The sequence below is a fragment of the Macaca nemestrina genome, chromosome 3 (genome assembly GCF_043159975.1).
Source record: "Macaca nemestrina isolate mMacNem1 chromosome 3, mMacNem.hap1, whole genome shotgun sequence".
NCBI lineage: Eukaryota > Metazoa > Chordata > Mammalia > Primates > Cercopithecidae > Macaca > Macaca nemestrina.
In genome coordinates this window covers 46,738,446-46,759,137 of record NC_092127.1, presented here as the reverse complement: position 1 = coordinate 46,759,137, position 20,692 = coordinate 46,738,446, and the positions used below count along the sequence as shown (strand labels likewise).

The following is a 20,692-nucleotide window of genomic DNA, read 5'->3' as shown; positions in this document are numbered from 1 at the left end:
GGGTAAACTTTGGGCTTCCCACTTAGGAAACCATGCTTTCTTCTAAAGCAGCATTTTACAATGTGCTTCATTGAAACCTAGTACCACTAGATGCAATGAGTATTACATGAAAACATATACTAAAATAGAGAAGGCTTCATGGTCCACGAATTTGAGAAAATGCTGGGTTAAACAAAGTGAAACAGGTTTCTTTACAGCAAGATTTCTCAGAGACGAATATTCTAATGTGCATCATAAAATTACGGGAGGGGGATATAAAATTCAGCATTTTCCAAAATTACCTGATGAGAGGACTTTCTTAAAGGTTCATCATATGGGTCATAAAATTAGGACTATGTCATCCAATAGGAACAATATTAGCAGAGGGTATTTCAGGCAATTTGACAGACTGATTAGAAATCAAACTTGGAGCCACTGTCATAGTAGCAGGCATCACGCCCTCAACCATGTTCTCTTCTTTTCTCCTTACCTTCTGTACTTTCCTCACATGTTGACATAAATTCAGGCACAATCACTTTTAATGAGAATGGACCCTTGCTTGAAAATTGAAGTGTTTGTTTTCCCTTTTGATCAGCTAAAGTCTATGGATTCCATAATAAAAACTGGGATTGCTGCATGTGGTGCTTTTTATTTCACAGACCTGTGGTGACTGACTACAAATGAGATAAAGCTGATGAATAAACTTGTTGATCGTTGATATTATTTCCTTCCTTCTATTTGTTTTTGTTTTTCTCTTTTATAGCTTGCAAGCTCAGTTGTTACAAGAAAAATCAATAAACAAGCTTTTAAGGAAACTTACACCCAGGGAGAACAAAGGCCCTTTTTGCCTTGAAGTTACTCTTTTTCTCTTTTAAGGGAGTAATATCCAGTCCACAGCCAGAGTTCACTTTCAAGTCAACAGGAGCCCTGTGTACTCACGAGGACTCTGCTGGGAGAACAAGGGCCCCAGATATTTGCAAAATATATCTGGGTTATCTTCTGGGAATTGAACTGTTCTACAAATCAGACTGAACTGATGAACAGAAACTGATATACTCAAGAAAATAAACAATTGTCCACATGTCCAGTGGCTAGGAAATAAATTAGGTAAATCTACCAAAGGCAGTCTTTTCATGTGAATATAAATGAAACATAACCCTGTTAACTGAAGTAGAGATTTTCATCTCTGTCCTCTCCCAGAGTTCATACCTGGGTAAGAGAGACCAAATCCTTTTGAGCTCTCTGTTCTAGGTAAAAAGATTTTCATCATTGAATCCTGGTATTTAAGGGATTTAGCCTTGGACCACATGTGCGATTTGCAAATTGGAACAGTATCATCTAATAGAACAGTGAGATGATTAAAATGCTGTATAATTTTGCAATGTCCAGTATGTTAGCCAGTCGTTGCATATAAATATTGAGCACTTGAAATGTGGCTAGTATAAAGAAATTCCCAATTTTATTTAATTTGAATTTAATTCAAATTCAGATAATCACATGTGCCTAGTGGCTATCAGCTAGCATAGCAGTAGAGAGTAGGAGTAGAATTTGTCAAGTTGGAATACCAGCTTTTTAATAGGGTGCATAGAGTAACATGGGGATCTCCAACCCCATTTTCATCCAAGAATAGTATATCACAAAGCCAATGAAATACAATACTGAATACAAAATGTCTATAACCACCTGGTAAAGCAAAGTGCGTAGAAATAAAGGCATAGGTGAAAGTGGAACAGCAGTACCAGGTAGAGCAGGGTCTGACACGTGTAGCAGAAGAGAGCCCTGGGAAGGAGCTATGGGAGAAGTTAGTGTTGCAGTTAGCTATGACTGCCTAACAAATTATCACAACATTTAGTAGCATCAAATATTGACATTTGTTTTGTTCATGAATCTGCATTATAGGCTGGGACCATGGGGAGATACCTTTTCTCTGTTTCACTCATTATCACTTGGGCTGTGCCAAGGCTAGGAGCTGAGACCATTTGAAGATTTGTTTATTTACATGACTGGCAAATGATGCTGGCTATTGGCAGAGACCTTAGCTGGACTGTCAGCCAGAACACCTTACAAACGGTTACTCCATTAGGCCTGGACTTTCTCACAACATGATCGCCAGATTCTAAGGACAGGGGTCCCAAAAAAGAGATAGGCAAGCAGCTTCTATGTCAACTTTATGACTACATTTGGAGATCACATAGCATTACTTCTCCAGTGCTTATCAGAGCAGACACAAACCCACTCAGGATGGAGATGCCAATGAGGTTCTGGAAGAACATGTGAGATTAGAGACATTGTTGTGTCCATTTTTGGAAACTAATCCATTGTCATTAATTAAAATTGTTTCAGACTCAAATAAAAGAAATCTTAGTCAAACCTATTTAATAACATACACATACATATTCTATAAAAATTAGCAAGTTATAGACTTCAAGTACAGCTAGATTCAGTGATCCAAATGATACTATTGCATCTTTCTAATACTTGCTCATTCATTCCGTATCTTGGCTCTTTCTTATCTCTCATCATATTCCCCAAATGCAAGAACAAAAAATGACTGGCTGCCATACTTCAACATCCTGACAATTTTGATCCTAAAAGAAGAATCTTTCTCTCTTAAATAGCATTTCTCATGTTATGGCTATGAATAATTCTGCTCAGGTCACATGCCCAATCCTTGTAGAATCACTGGGTCCTGAAAAGTAAAGTTTCCTAATAGGCCAGGTAGAGGTCCCAAGCCTACCATAGCAGCAAGTATTTAAATCTCATTTTATTTAAGTTTTTTCATATGTAGGATGGATTTCTGGTGTATTCATTATAAAACAACCTCAATTCTCCCACCTCTTCTATCCAACCAGTAGCATGCGGTAATTTATGTCAGTTCTGAACCTTGGGCCTCAAGAGCTCTTTCACATTTCTGCCTTCTCTTTCTTAGAACCCTGCTACCAACGTGAGGATAAGGTATCAAGTGATAGATTAACATAAGTAAAACTTCTAATTCAGTTTCTTACACATAAGAGCAGGATAAATGGTTACTATGATCAATCTTATTATTTCTATTTTCTAGTTTTATCTTCATAATAACCCTAGGTATGACCATGGCAAGTATTATTTGTCCTTTTTATTAATGAGGAAATGAATATACCAAGTGGTTAAAATGTATAGATTACCAAACGCGAAAGTACTGATAGGGTGGGCTGTTAGAACTTGAAATACAGGCTAATGAGATTAGTGGCTGCATGAAGGACAGTAAATTTTGATGCTAAATTTTATGAGGATGAATTTTGAAACTGACTTGATGGAATTCATAGTGGCTAATACACATTAACTACTTACTATGTTCCAGTAACTATTTTAAGTTTCTATTAATATCCTCACTTAAGTAACTAAATTATGTAAGTATCTTCTTTCCTAGTTTTTTAGAAGAAGGCAATAGGAGACACAGAGCTTAAATAACTTGCTTCAGCCAGGCAGCAATAAGTTAAGAAGTTACCAGTCTGGGATTTGAACCCAAACTATATGGCTTCCAAAATGTTCATCAATGGTAGACTGGATTAAGAAAATGTGGCACATATACACCAAGGAATACTATGCAGCCATAAAAAAGGATGAGTTCATGTCCTTTGCAGGGACATGGATGAAGCTGGAAACCATCATTCTGAGCAAACTATCACAAGGACAGAAAACCAAACACTGCATGTGCTCACTCATAGGTGGGAATTGAACAATGAGATCACTTGGACACAGGGTAGGGAACATCACACACCAGGCCTGTCATGGGGTGGGTGACTGGGGGAGGGATGGCATTAGGAGAAATACCTAATGTAAATAATGACTTAATGGTTGCAGCAAACCAACATGGCACATGTATACATATGTAACAAACCTGCACGTTGTGCACATGTACCCTAGAACTTAAAGTATAATAATAAAAAAAAAAAAGCAAAACGAACAAACAAAAAAAGAATTGCCCCTTGTACACTCTGCTGTCTCTGAAATGAAGAATAAGATGTTAGGAAAGGGGAGAAAAGAGTCAAATTCTAGGTGGAAAGTATGGTAAATGCAAAGCCATCAAGGTAGAAACAAGTAAGTCACACACATATGAGATCAACCAGGCTGTATAGCTACAAGGCAACATCTGGGTGAGGAATCGACTGGAAATGAGGTTGAGAAAATTTAGAATGCAGCAGTGGAAAAGTGGTCTTTGAATGTCAGACTGAGGTGTTTGAATTTATGAAATAGCCCAAAGGAAACTTCATTCTCTCTGTTTTAACTTAATCCACATAAATGTGCAAGCAAATTAACATGTTGAGAAGAAACGCACTGATACATATAGAAATGGAAGTTAGCTTTTTAAGTGTAGTTAAAACAGTTTGTTTAAAATTGGCACCCTCTCTATTCAAAATATCTCATGAGCAGTTTGTCATTTAACTATAAATTATGAAGAAAGTGGCAGACTGAAGACAGATGCCCCAGTCAGATCTTATTCCTCACCCCTTCTAGAAAGTTAAGTATGGGAAGCATAGGCTGGACTATTCTAGATCAAGCAAACTTGTGCTTCCACATCAGACTCTATGATAAGAGTGTCTTAACTGAACATCAAGCTAGTGCTATGCCTTCCATTCATGAATAGCACTTTCTCATGGCACAGGGAATCGGGGCCATGAGCAAGCGCTACTCATGAATGAAAGGCACAGCACTAGCTTGATGCTCATGCCAAGCAACTGCAGCATGATTTCAAATGTCTGCCTCATCATCTGTAAACATAATTAAAGAATAACAATCACAGTCTTGGGGAAAATCCTGATAAGTCCCTTTTACTGGTAGTTCTAAAATAGAGACGCAAAACTCAGTAAGATTTAAGAAACTCAGTGTTAATCTTATGAAGTTAAACCAATAATACTCAAATATAACAACTTCAGTATGAAAGTACGTACTCCCTTAGCCTATGCACTCGCTCAGTTAGCCTCACCTCATTATACCAACTAAAATAATTTTTAAAAATTTTAAACTTGATAAAGATATAACATTTACATTAATATTTTCCTTGGTACAATGTGCTTCAGGAAAGCAAATGTTTTTATAATTATCTTTACATCTTGAATGGATTTAAAGTGGATTTTTTTCTAAGGGAGTGAAATGGGAACAACTCTTCCTTTCTCTTTATCACTTACAAATCTGCTTCACACTTGGTTGACTCACGCCCAATCACCTATGACTGATTTCTAACTCATGCCTAAGATCCAACAAATTAGACTGAATCTTCCTGCTAATGTAAACCTAACCTTATAAAAAATTAATGGCATTATTTAAAATAACATTATCAGTATCTATTGAACATTGGCCAACACTACAATTTTCTTATTTTTTATTTTTTGAGACAGGGTCTTACTTTGCCACCCAGGCTGGAGCGCAGTGGTGTGATCACGGCTCACTGCCGCCTCGACCACTCGGGGGTTAGGTGATCCTCCCACCTCAGCCTCCTGAGTAGCTAGGACTACAGGTGCCCTTCACATGCCCAGCTAATTTTTATATTTTTAGTAAAAATGGGGTTTTGCAATGCTGCCCAGGCTGGTCTCGAACTCCTGGCTTCAAGTGATCTGCACACCTCGGTCTCCCAAAGTGCTGGGATTACAGGCATGAGCCATTGCACCCAGCCTACAATTTTCTTATTAATTTGTGAAAAAAAATGAGATACTTTTACTCATTCTTAAGGACTAAAAAATTATATGTACTATAATTCAAGGAAAATATCATTTTTTTCTTATTTCTAGATTATGTTGTCAACTCATGAGCAAGCATTCATAATAATCTATGGCATCTATCCAAAAGTTGAGTACCTTGTAACAACTGAACAGAGATCCATGAAAGTTTAGAAATTATTAAGGAAAAAATTTAAAGATAGAATTTACTAAGTAAAAAGGGCACAGATGTAGATGCCAAAAAATTAATACCACACAATCTTCTGATGGGCTACAGCACCAAATGCTTTTACAAAACCAGAATGAAACAAACCCAAAGCACAAATACTCATCCAATGATAGCATAAATGAATCATAAAGCATCGAAGCAGAAGTTTAGAGCTCTGGCATCAGGTATAATTCCTGACAAATTACTCAAGTTTACCCATAATTCTTCATTGCCATCTCAATGATACAGAGAATACTGGAAGTAAAAATAACTTGTTACATGTGAACAGAAACTGGTTTAGAAAATAATTCCAAAATATTTTATGCCTGCAATCCTACTCTTTGTATGGGGGAAAAAAAATAGTTCTTAAACTTTCAAATTACGTACCTGCTATTCCCAGATAAGATGTTCTAATGAAGTACCATTTTTTATTGTTAACAAATTAAGGTCACGGGAACCCCAGGAGGTTGCTACTGACATCTAGTGGTATACTTTTTAAAACATCAAATTCATTAAAATATAGAGAGCTATGCCTCATTATCCAGTGGGATATGGTTCCAGGATTCCTCTTTCCCAGTGTACCAGAATACATGGATGTTCAAGTCCCTTATATAAAATGGCATAGTCTTTTCATATAACCTACGCACATTCTCCCAGACACTTCATATCATCTCTAGATTATAATACCTACTACAGTGTAAATGCTATGTAAATAGTTGTTATACTGCATTGTCTTTTAATTTGGATTATTTTTTATTGTCTGTTTTCCAAATATTTTTGATTCCCAGTTGGTTGAATCTGTGGATGTGGAAACCATGAATATGAACGACCAACTGCATGTGTGTGTGTGTGTGTGTGTGTGTATAATCTCTCTCTCTCTCCCCCTCTTTCTCTCTCACTATATATATATATATATATATATAAAATATATATATATATACACACACACACATACAGTTTTCTCATTTTTATTTTTTGAGACAAGGTCTTACTTTGTCACCCAGGCTGGAGTGCATCTCGTGTGTGTGTGTGTGTGTGTGTGTGTGTTTGATTTTCAGCATCATATATATATATACACATATATATATATATATATATATATATATATATATATAGAGAGAGAGAGAGAGAGAGAGAGAGAAGAACAAACATACATTTATATTCATGTGTGTACTTGCAAAATCTAGTGGACATGCTACCAATTATTTGTAGCCCAGATCACTTTGCCTTCAATGATGTGATTCTCCTTCCAAGGTAATCTTAGTGCTGTAAAACCAGAAATAAAAATGAGCAGATCTGCTAAAGCCTTAAAGGAACCAATTTCTTCAAAGACTTTAGTCCTTTACTGGGAATTGCCAATTCTCTGAGAGCCCCAAAGGCTTCTCCCTAACCCCAATAGGCCTAATTTCTTTTCAGCTTTCCAAATAACCATGACCCTACTCCATTTCCATACCTGGCATTTAAGTACTTTTAGGATCTTAGCCTAGAGAGACTCCACTATAGAGCAGAGTATATGCTCTTGAACAAAAATGCCTTTGTTGGGTAGGGCAGGTTAGATTTTTCTGCAATGATGTATACAGTAGCACAAAGCCAGTAAGTGATAGAATTAGGCCATCTCCCTTTGGTGAAGAGAATGTGTTCCTACAGTGGTGTTATAAATTAGTTGATTTGAACTTAGATTTTATTCTTATTAAAAAGATGTCATAAGACCGGGCACTGTGGCTCGTGCCTGTAATCCCAGCACTTTGGGAGGCCGAGGTGGGCAGATCACGAGGTCAGGAGATCGAGACCATCCTGGCTAACACGGTGAAACCCCGTCTCTACTAAAAATACAAAAATTAGCCGGGCGTGGTAACACACGCCTGTAGTCCCAGCTACTCGGGAGGCTGAGGCAGGAGAATCTCTTGAACCCAGGAGGCAGGGGTTTCAGTGAGCCAAGATCACACCGCTACACTCCAGCCTGGGTGACAGAGAGAGACTCTGACTCAAAAAAAAAAGTCATAAAAGCTGAGTAGGTTCTCCAGGTAGTCCTAATTAATACAAAACATAGCAAAATTATAACTTTCTTATTACAAAGAGATCTTTTAGTCATTTAAATATACCTTCAGTGGAAATCCTGGAGATTCAAGGAGCTCATTCACTCAAAATTTGTCTGCTTTACTCATAAGGAAAAGTAAACGTGGTAGGCAGAAAGATCCTTTTTACAATTATATTGAAGAAAAAAAATCCATGTCTGTGTGTGCACCTTTATATATGATGATATCAAATTGTATACACACACACACACACACACATACACACAAGAATATGCCAAAACATGCAAATCAATGACAGTATGACAGATACCACAACTAAGTGTGAGTGAATGCAGTGTAGGCTGGCTAAGGGAGAAAGATAGTTGTAATATAACGAAGGTCTCAGAAAGCATCTTAAAGAAAAGTTTTAAAATTATATAGTTTTTGGAATAAAGAAGAAAGCAGACTAGACGTTCAAAGTAGAGCTTTAAACCTAAGCAAAGACAAGAATGTTTGGAGTATGTGGTGTTAAGAGAGACATAAATAGGGTAAGAAACATAGCTGAGGAATTTATGGAAGAACTTGAATAGTAGCAGGAGCTGATTCTAGACAATGCTATGGTTTATAGTTCTGAGAGTTTCAAAAAGATAAAATATTGCACAGAAACTAATACCCAGAAGAGTTAAGAAGACCAAGAACTTTTTGCAAATGAAAAAAATCATAAAAACAACAAAAGCCAAATTCTTAAAAACTACCATAATAGCTTTTCATGAAATTTTTCTTTAATAATTACTTTTTAATCATTTCTCCATAAGAATGTTCAATGATTTATTCTCTGATTGCAGTTTCAATACTCATTGAGCGCATACTGTACGCAATGTTATAACTACGTTTTTGTAAAGCATTGTATAGTATATATCGGACATAGAACCTAATTTCAGCATTCTGAGATTTACATGTATTTTTTATCACTAATCTAAACTATTTCTAACTCCCATTTAAATGCATGGTCATTAGCTTATTAATCAACCTGCAAGTTACAATGCAGTACTTTCATTTGTTATTATTATAGTAGGTATGCGATAAATAATAGAAAATACAATCTGTAATAAAGTCTTAAAATATCACATATCCTTTTAAATCTCAACATGTATCATGTCTATATCATTTTCCACATCAAATAATAAACCAAAATAAAATCAATCTGTAAACAATGTATTTACAACTTATTTCTTACTGTCCTTGAACATAAGTAACCCCATACAGTAGCCTTATAACCCAGTTTCTTTTCAATTTTCAAAATTGTATTTATAGTAAGCCTAAATATAGTAAACCTATAGTACCTAAAAGAATTTGCTGAATTCTTAATATGCTGTTTCAATCTCCTTCAGAAAAAATTCAATATATGTGAGAATAAAATTTAATATTCCTGTATAATAAAAATATAATTACAGTCATGAAATTTCCTTAATTGAAATTTGATCTATTTCCAGGACATGTAAACCTACGTAAAAATTGAACAGAATCACAGTCTCTATTTTTACACGTAATCCAACCACGGTATACCTACCAAGTGTATTGAAAGATATTTTAACCTCATTGATGTTGCCTCTGTCTTTGGATGATAAAATTAAGAATATTGTAACTATAACTTATAACCAATAACTTCACATTAAAACACTTCATGAAAAGTTGTTTAAATGCCCTTTTGAAAAGAGTCAAATGTAGAACTCACAGGTATCTGCACACATAAAAGTGTCCGTTAATCCAACAGATTGCATGCTGAGCCCATTGCCAGAATTAATCCTACACAAAATGAATGTGTTAGTCATCATGTATAACTAAGAAAAGCTGAATGGTTCCATTTGTTTAAAAATAATACCTTCACTAGTCTGTCTTAAATTTTTCACTATTTAAACATTGATATTTAAATGCACATATTCCATCTGAGATAATAGGCAGAATGTTAATATGTTAGCGTGTATTGTCTTATTAATAGGAATTTTACAAGATTGCAAACATCCCCAGTTCAACAAATCTGTAGGACCAGCCCAGAAAGATAATGACATGAACGTCATTTCTCCTGGCCATAGTTCTCCCATCCCCAACTACTCCTCCATATCTCACTTCCACCCTCCACAACAACATACATATCTTGGATCATAATCACCTTGGGAGTTGTATCATGCCAAAGCTCTTGGATTTTGGCAATACACAGAATGATTTCTTTATTTTCAAAACGAAAAACAAACAAACAAACAAATAACTAATTTTGTTATTCTGGGTACACTGATGCTGAAAATTCTATCCCGCGAATGGGAATTACTTTCCCTCACCCCAAGCCTTCCTTTGTTACATTCACTTCAAACTAAGGTTATACACAGCTTAAATAAACAAAATAAAAGCCTAAAAACGAGTATATTAGTATATACATACCTCTGAGAAAAGAAAAACTCACATAAATGCAACCTGGAGAGTCTGTGCTCCCTGCATGCCTTATTTATATTCTAAAGCACATGTATCCCTGACCTTTCCAATTAGCTTCAAGTCATTTAGGATCTTTTTCTTTCTCTCTTTACTGTGCCATCTTCCATTGAGTCCCCTTCAACAAGCACTTTTCTATCATTTATCTCCATATGCCTACATCACACAGCTCAGCTTCAACCTCTTCTACATATTGTATTTGTTTTCTTTCTAATATCCCTATTTGCAGAGTCAAAGTTAATAGTTCTATGTAAAAGACAACCCTCAATTAACTTCATTAACCATTTAAGAATATTTTAATTTGAATTAACATTTCACTATAGATAAAACTTGGATAGGGTGACTACCCTTAGGAAAAGAAGCTATTTTCTCAAGGAGTTTACACCTGTTTTGAAGAATTAACTAGAAGCCAGAAATATGTAGAAATATATCACATTTGTAACTCAAATTTAACAATTTATTTTTGCTCAACTGCAAATCAAAGTTCAGAAACAAGTTTTCTGCTGATGTCCATTAAATTTAAATGCTACCTTTATTTCAGTACTCATTTGCTTTTAGAAATTCAGAAATTTGTCCAAAATAAAACCCAGTCAATTCTAGTTAATATAAAAATATATAATACATTTCATTAATATATATGTTCATGAACATACAGTGTCATCACATCTTCATAGCTATATAAGTAGACAGGACTAAATGGATATCTCAGTTCCCTTCAAAATTCTAAACTGTCTGAAACTTTTCTGTAAAAATCTCTTTTGAGATAGGAGTTTTATTCATAAAACATAAACACATTGTTTATCTGCCACTATACTCATACTTTGTATACATGCGTATGTCATTAGAATATTTGCAGGAGTTTTCATATTCTTAGAACAACATATGTAAATAAATCACATAGCGATTTGAAAATTTAGCAACTAAATATGCAATCTGTTAAGCATAATCAGGCATGCTATTCAACAACTGTATGATATAATTCAATCTTTCCAAAGAAAATATGTATTTTGTATGAGGATGTCTTCATAAAGTTTGATGACATTTTCTAGAAATTCATATTGAAATTTTTTTGTATATTCAAAAAAATACATAAAGTCATCTAATGCCAAATAAAGGCACAAAGAATCTTATCATTGTACCCTAACAAGGGTCTAATGCTGTTATCACCTATCATTTGTAAATATGATAAACCAACTGGAGTTATTTCCAAAGAGACTGCAATCTTATAGTCAAGATCCTATTTATATATTAACATAAACTTCAAAATGGTATCAGAAAATTAACCATTACCCACAATATTTTGAAAAGCTATTATATATCTAAAAATGTACTGTTCACTTTATCAATCTCATGATCATCGTAAGGCCTTCCTTGGCTTTTCAGATAATAATTTACTTTTTTGATGGATAATTCAATATCTAAAACCAGTAATCAAGGATAGCCAACTAGTTTCATGTATCAGAGTTATACAGACTGAAAAAAAATATCAATTCAAAATAAGCATTACCTTTGTCTAATTTTTCATAAAAGACAGAAGATCTCTTGCCAGGTAACACCATTTCTTTGTGTTCTATGGGAAAAGAGAAAGAAGATTAATAAAAACAACCTTTCTTTTTTCCTCTTTAAATGCTTCTTAAAGAAGATTCATTAGTAATAAAGGTCAGAGAAGAAAATAATTTAACAAAATATTCAGCTTCATTCAGCAGCTGCCTCAGGAAACACTTGCTTTAAATGCCAAATTACTTCCCCAAATGTCCTTTCTCCCTTGCAGCTGAGAACATGGGTGACTGCAGCAGATACTCAGCCCTGTTTTCTTTGCTTATCTTTCTTCTCTCACATGTGAACAAGACTGGCACTCGAGCAAGAAAAGGCACTAGCTTCGATCATTTCAAAAGACAAGATGTAAGCTGTGTCAGGACAGAACATTTACTTGGAATACAACGGACTGAAATGGAATTTACAATTATCTAAACTGACTTTCTTTCCACTACTAGTGAGCATGGGTTTTAAAATATTCATGGAAGTTTTGGTCTTTCCACAAAGTAATAAAATGAGATATTGTGGGATAACTGTAAATAATTACAGATTTCCTTCCTTATGAGATGTAATTTCAGAGCTTTTCTATGCTGCAATGAGGAGGAAAGTACTTTATCGAAGTCAAAAGTTATGAAAATATATCTTATTCCCTCCCTTAACGTGTAACAATCTTGAGGAGTATCCCATAAAAGATTTTACTGTATCATTATCTAAATGTTCACATTGGAGGATACAAAATTCAAGCCTGAGCAATAGCTTTCCAGAAAGGACTGTCACATAGATAGGTAAGAATTTTAAATTCACCCCTTAAGAAAGTTATTTGGCTAAAGAGAAGATGCTAACAGTTTAAAACAACATTGATTAATTGACTAAAGCAGTCATAAGAATAGTGATATAACTGCAATCACTTCATCTTACCAATTGTGTGATTTTGGACAAATAAATTCTGTAAGTCTTCATTTTTCATCTGTAATAAAGGAATGATATTTTTTCCTAACCCCCATGGAGTTGATAATTGAGATAAAAACATGTAAAGAACATAGCATAGTACCAAGCTAAGCATTAGCTAATATAATATCATCATTATTCCTATTATTATTACTGTTCTTTAAATAACAACAACAAAGAAAGCTTACTATTCCATTGAGAATCACTGCCCCACACAATAAAATGATTGAATCATATCATACTGGACTTTACCTATTTTGTCGATTTATTAATTAGACTCTGTGATGATGAAGGAAGAAAGAGTCCTTCTGGGTCTTTCAGGCAGGTGGGTGAAAAAGACTGAATAGCAGTATTTCAAGAAGATTAGTAAGCTGTCAGCTGCTCGACTGCAGTGGTTCCCCTTGATTTTGCTGAGAACTTTAGCTTGAAGAAGGCCTTCAAGAAATTGTGATATACTTCAAGACTCACTTGAAGCAACTGGCCCTTATCTATTCTTATGAACACTCGATCCAATTCAGAAAACACCTGGTGAGCCCCTACTGCAAGCCAATGTCTGTGACAGACTGAAGAAACCACAGCAAACAAAAAGAGACTTAAGAGAAGCACAGTTTAGTGGAGGAAACACATCTGTGGACAATTATTTCAAGTAATTGGTGAAAATATCACCATTAGACAATACACAGAGTTTGAAGGGGCAGGAAGTATTAAAAGAATATTCTGGAGTCAGAAAAGGATTTAAAATATAATCTTAAAAAATAAGTCAGAACCGGGCGCAGTGGCTCACCCCTGTAATCCCAGCACTTTGGAAGGCCAAGGTAGGAGGATTGCTCGAGCCCAGGAGTTCAAGACCAGCCTGGGCAACATGGCAAGGCCTTGTCTCTACAAAAACAAAAATTAGTCAGGTTTGGTGGCGCATACCTGTAGTCCTAGCTATTCGAAAAGCTGAGATGGGAAGATTACTTGAGACCAGGAGACAGAGGCTACAGTGAACCGAGATTGCAGCACCGCACTCCAGCCCAGGCGACAGAAAGAGTCCCTGTCCCCCACCCCCACAAAAATCAGTCAGAATAGCTGAATTGGTACACATGGCTGACAATCAGCACTATTTGGTCTAAGAAAATGTCACAAAAGAGAACTCTGAAGTACTAAGGCCTAACAGACAGGTAAGCAGGTATGTCTTTCCAGGAAGATGGGGCAATGTATTCAAAAACTGGAAGCATAAAAAAAAAATGAAGTCCAGATTAACGTAAGGTCCACTCAGAGTGTCCATCAGGAGTCTTCTCAATTTCTTGTTAAAATGCTCAGAGGATGGCAAAGAAGAGAAACATTAGTAACAGCACTGGGAGGAAAATGGACAAAATATAAAGCGGCATTTCTAATAGCTGAGCCCCGATTGGGCTTAACTAAGAAACACTGTTTCAGACTCAGAACCTCACACTGTATATTTTGAAAGAGTACAGCACACATGTCTTCTAAATAAAGAAATTAGGAAGGGACTTTGATTCGTACCAACAACAATCCCTAACTCCAGGTACAGGCATCAAGTACACCAAAATCTGCATAACATCTGTTGTGGGTTAAATTATGTACTCCCGAAAGATATGTTGAAGTCCTACCCTAAATATGATCTTACTCAGAAAGAATCTTTGCAGACGCAATTAAGATGTAATTTAAGATGAAGTTATGCTAGAATAAGGTGGCCCTGAATCTAGTATGACTGGTAACCTTATAAGAAGAGATGAGACACAGGGATGGACATACATGGAGAAGAGAATGCCATGTGAACACAAAGACACACACAGACAGAGAGCCATATGACAAGACACGCAGAGATCGGAGTGATAAATCTACAAGCTAAGGAATGCCAAGGACTGCCAGCAACATCAGAAACTAAGAGAAAGGCATCAAACAGATTCTCCTCCGGAGCCCCTGGAGACAGCAGAGCGCTGCCGACACCTTTATTTTAGATTTCTAGCCTACAGAAAAGTGACACTAAATTTCTCTTGTTCTAAACTGCTCAATTAGTGGTAATGTTTTATGGCAGCCAAAGAAACTAATAACACATGTCTTCGGCCAACCAGAATCAGGCTTCTACCTAGACCCTGATCACTTAGAACTTATTTAAAAAAAAATCTTATGGTTACTTTAATTGGTAGTCTTCAAATCTTTTGGCACCAGGACAATTTCTTCTAAAGATGGGGGAGGTGGAATGGTTTCCAGATGAAACCATTCTTCCTCAGATCATCAGGTATTAGATTCTCATAAGGAGCACACAACCTAGATCCCTTGCATGTGCAGCTCACAAGAGGGTTCATGCTTCTATGAGAATCTAATGCCACAGTTGATGTGACTAGAGGTGGAGCTCAGGCAGGAATGCTTGCTTGTCCACCACTCATCTCCCACTGTGTGGCCCGGTTCCTAACAGGACACAGACAGTTACCTGTCCACGGCTTGGGGGTTGGGGACCCCTGCTAGCGCATCAAACATATTCTCAATTTAGAAATCAGAACACCCAGCTGCACGTGACAAACTGGCTTACAGTTTTAACAGTCTTCTGTAGCTAGAATCTGCTGCAAATGGCAGCCAATAGCCAATGGAAAGGAATTTGTTGGTCCCTATTTTTCCACCATGTCCTTCTTTTCCAGCTAGTGAACCTTGGATCCTGATGCCTCTGTAATGTGGAAATGGAGTGAAAAAGGAAAGGTGAGGTAACAAGAGGTAAATGAAGAAGCAAAGCGCTTACTTTCTGCTCACTAAGCAAGAAGGCTCACTCTTTGGGGCAGGCACAAAGTTGGTTCTCTCCCCGTTGGAGCTTTTCCTGGTTCTTCAGTAATACTCCCCTCCAATCACTGGAAACCCTTCACCTGTACTCTGCCTGATGTGGGTCGTACTGTCTCACTTTGTTACTTACTCCATCCACAGCCACTAGTCAGCTGAGACCAGTTCAGTTGCTGGGAAGCCGTAAGGAAATACCTAGGACAACCTCATGACAGCTCTTTCATATTCGTGGCCCACCTCTCTTCCAGAGGAAACTAATGACCCTGAAAAATAGATGAATCCCCATTCCGAATCTTTACTTTGCTCTACCATAAGCAGCTCACCGCCTCATCTTTGGTCTTTGAATTCATCAGAAACCAGTCCACTGTCTCCACTAAAACCTCAAAACTTCAAGAGATAACTTTTAGACTCTCTAGAGAGTCTCCTTGAAGTAGCTCTTTCTGGTTCCGAGGGGGAAAACACCCTATACCATCTCTCCTTATGTATATTTCTAGTACACCCTCGGCTCACTCCATAAAATCTTCCCCCAATCTCCAGGTCTCCCGACCCTTTTGGATTAGAAATGTAGGAGATATCTGTGCAGTTCTTACATTCCCACTAGGGAATTTCTACGAGGTGATCTGGTTCATAAATCACATTAGTATCTGATATCTATTGCTTTAAGGGGTCAAAGTTTTCCAATTTTACATCCTATGATATTAGTTTTTCACAATTTATGTTTTAAGAAACTCAAGGGGGAAATAGCTAAAAATTTATACAATGTGTCTTCTGGATATATTATTTTTTAAAGGTTTCCTAAACATTCCATGAATTTTACACTGTTCTTCAATATAATCTCTGTTAGTCAAGCAGAGTGTCTAATGGCTGCCACATTGTTCTCACCCAGTTCCATTCTTCATGTCTGTTCCTTCTGCTTGTGGTTCAATTCTTACTTTTCAGCACCTTCCAAATTTACTGCCCTGTCAAAGCTTTAATGACAACTTCTCCAGAAAGTGATCTCCAGGTACTTTGGACTCCGTTGATTTTATTGTTCTTCTACCTTGTGCAGTAATTATAGCCAATGCCTATAACTTATATTGCCTTCTTGAGTTGTCTTGTGCTGTCATGTCTCCACAGGTATATTTGAAGTTCTTCGAGGGCAGTTGTTATAACCTGTGCCTCTCACCTTTTTCCTTTTGTGCTAAACTCAATGATCAGAATATATGGAGAAGGTTCCTGTTAAGTGCAGACACCATTGCTATCTATTAAATATCTATTAATGTAGGCAGACAGAGTTGACTTATGCAGCATAATACCTTTCCATGTCCTATGATAGCACTTCCTTATTGTTGCCACACCAAGTTTTTTTTTTTTTTTTAATTTACTTTTACTTTAAGTTCCAGGATATAGATGCAGGACATGCAGGTTCATTACATAGGTACACATGTGTCATGGTGGTTTGCTGCACCTATCAACCCATCCCCTAGGTATTAAGCCCCGCATGCATTAGCTATTTATCCTGATGCTCTCCCTTCCCCTGCCCCACTCCCCTGACAGGCCCAAGTGTGTATTGTTCCCCTCCCTATGTCCATGGCCACGTTAAACTTAAAGACTATTAGGACACGTCAGATAGAAAAGAAGCAGAAAACAAAATCACATGAGAAATATGGTATGACATTATTTAACAAGGATAACAAGGATGCTGTTGTTTGGAAATGTATCTAAAGGCAATCCTTTTGCATTTCTGTGTGTCTGACCTCACCTTTCTGCCAGGCATAGCATTTGCCTCTAAAAAAGTCAGAATTGCTAAAAGATGAATAAAATAAGAAAAAGGTCAGTCTACTTTTTCACATCTGGCAACAATTCTGCATCCATATAGCAAGACAATGATCTTGACTATAAGGCTTTTCCTGTTTCCATTACAATATTCGAATTCAGACTTAGAAAACTAGATCAAGGACTTTCACCATGCTAAAAGAGGAGAAAAGGATATGATGTAAAGAATATAAAAAACTACCTCAAACTCAAGTGTATAGGCAAGAGGAAAAGAAACAGAGGGGAAGGTCAAACATGAAGTCTTCATTTCCCTTCTCTCTAAGTGAAATCCCCCACAAGAAAGTGGAATGAAGGTAATAGAAGCATTAGGACTAGCAGATGGCTTTTCAGGATGTAGACTCAAAAGAACTTGAGATTTTTAGGGGGAAAAAAAAGCATCATTCAACATTAACATGATATAGGAACACTTAGGGTGCATTAGTGGAGGACAGTCTCTAAAGAGATGAACCTGAGACAAAATTGCATCATCTCAATAGCCAGCACCTGGTATCCAGGAGCAACAGAAGTTCTCAAATACCCTGAATAGGAGATGGCGGAGTGCAGGTGGACTTTGTCCCACCTAGTACCCTTCCCCAGAATGAGGTCACATGAGGCCCATTATCCCCATCATCACAAGACTATAAAAGAAAAAGCAGAAAAGGAAAAAAGTCTAAAGTACAATCATTTAGCAAAAACTTAGTCATCCATCCCAGATAAAACAGAACTTAAACTCATGTAGTACAGTATCATAATTTTGTAGATATAAAAACTAAAGACCAGAAAGGCAGACTCATTTACTGAAGAGTATTATGCTTATGAAGACGGAGAAGAGGCAGTGGTTCCAGTTTTTCTAGCATCTACTCACATGCTGTTGAACTATTCCACACTCTCATCTATAGCCCAGCTTTTCTTTTCACTATAAGTTAATATTATTATTCAATTAATATTTTAAAATAAAAATTCCAATTTTATTTTCAATAGAAATATCAATGAAAATAATTTTAATTCATTTCTTTTAATGACGAAATACATTAAAATGAAAATAACGGTTTTTAAAGAGTCCACAGAAAACTATTAGATTTAATTAGTAAATTTAGCAATGTTACTGAATTCAGTTATTGTACAAAAACAAATTATGCTACCATAATGAACAAACAAAAAGTAAGAATTATAACATTTAAAATAGAATTAAATATCTCAAATACTCAGAATAAAATCTAACAAAAGATGTTCATGATATCTACACCAAAAATCTACAAAATAGTATTTAGAGGAAATAAAGCAGACAAAAATAAATGGAGAGAGATGCGTCATGCTCACACATTGGAAGACTCAGAATTATGAGGATGTCAATCCTCAAATTAATCTAGATATTCATGGTAATCACAACCAAAATTCCAGTAGTCTTTTTTTATATATATATAAGATAACAAGCTAAAATTTGTGCAAGAATACAAAGCGCCAAGATTAGCCAAGGAAGACAAAACTAGAATTTTTAAATTGCCAGATATCAAAACTTATTATAAAGCTTTTGCAATTAAGACAGTAACTGGTACAAAGACAGATAAATAGATATATGAAACAAAAGAGGAAGTCTAGAAACAAACTTACACAAGTTATAACAACAAATTACACACGTAAATGATGGCAAGTTTGACAACGTAGAACAGTACAGAAAGGGCAATTGCTTTACTAAATGGTGCTGAATGAATTAAATATGCATTTGTGGAGAAAAAGTGGATCTTGACTCCTACATACACAAAAATCAATTCCAGAAGGTTGTGCATTTACATGTTCAAAACAAAACAATAAAGCTTTTAGAAGAAAATATCTTTCCCTTTGGGGCAGACCGTGATTTCTTAAAGAGAATATAAGTGGTGACCGTCAAGGGAAGACATTAAAGTTTGACTGCATTTAAATAAAAAACTTCTGTTTATCAAAAGATGCCAAGTAGAAGATGAAATGATAAGCCATGGAGTATAAAAAGAAACTTGCAATACTCAGAATATATACAATAAACGTCTATAAATCAATAAGAAAAAAGGCAACTCAATAGAAAAATGGGCAAAAGTCATAAACTTCACAAAAGAAGGCTTTCGAATTTTCAATAAACATACTAAAAATCCCTCACCTTTATTAGTTTTTTGGAATGCAAGCTAAAATTACAATGAGAAATCACTACATGCAAACAAATGATGCTGAATTAAAAAAAAATAAAAGATGATAGCAAGAATTAGCAAGGATGTGGAACAATGGTACTGCCATACCCTGCTGGTGGGGTAGAAATTCATGTAATTATTTTGGAAAAGAGCTTGATAGTAACTCTCCTTTGGTAGTATCTCACCTTATGGCTGTGCAATTCCACTATAAAAGTTGCCGAATATTATGTACAAGAAATACATATTGTATTATGTACAATATTCTTAGTAGCACTATTCACAATAAGAAAAAACCAGAAATAACCCAAATTTCCATAAACAGTACAACTGATTAATAAATTAAGATATATTCATACAATGAAATGCTCTGCATTAATGAGACTGAAGAAGCCCTGATTACATGAACAACATGAATGAATATCACAAATCATGTTAAAGAAAGAAGTCATATGGAAAGAGTATGTACTACAGGAAAACATTCTGTCATGGGCTCAATTGCATCCCCTCACAATTCATATGGCAAAGCTCTAACACTCAATTAGACTGTCTTTGGCAATAGGGCCTCTAAGGAGAAAATTAAGGTTAAATTAGGTCTTTAGAGTGGCGCTCTAATCTAATGCAGCTGTTGCCCTTGTAAGATGCGAGAAAGACGCCAGGGATGCATGAGCACAGGCTGTGTGGGCACAAGAAGATACTGTCTGCAAGTCAAGGTGGGAGGCCTTGGGAGAAATCAACCCTGCTGGCACCTTAATCTTGGACTTCCAGCCTCCAAAACCGTGAGAAAATAAATTTCTGTTTCTTAAGCCACCCAATCTATGGTATTTTATTATGCCAGCCCTGAAAAACTAATACACATTTATATAAAAGTGGGAGGAAATGCTCCGAGGATACAGTACCTGAAAGAGGACATGAGGAGAGCCTCTGGGGTTAAGAAAATGTTCTGTCTCTTGATCTAGGTGTTGGATCTTCAGGTATATTCCTTTTGCAAAAAATGTATTGAGTTGCACCCTTAAGATTTTCTCACTTTTCCATATGCATGTTTTCCTTCAATATGCTTTTCAAGTGACATTAGGATCCAAATTCATCTGTCTATGG

The 20,692-nt window shown here is 36.1% G+C and overlaps 1 protein-coding gene across 3 annotated transcripts in view; it reads right to left on the bottom strand.

Moving 5' to 3' along the window:
• The window catches only part of LOC105493295 (inositol polyphosphate-4-phosphatase type II B), an 822,839-nt gene that overhangs the window by 686,888 nt on the left and 115,259 nt on the right, over window positions 1–20,692 (bottom strand). For all 3 annotated transcript variants that reach the window (XM_011760836.3, XM_011760835.3, XM_011760841.3), the window contains one exon: window positions 11,890–11,952. The gene's annotated coding sequence lies outside the window, so the exon portion shown is untranslated. The remainder of the gene's footprint in view (window positions 1–11,889; window positions 11,953–20,692) is intronic.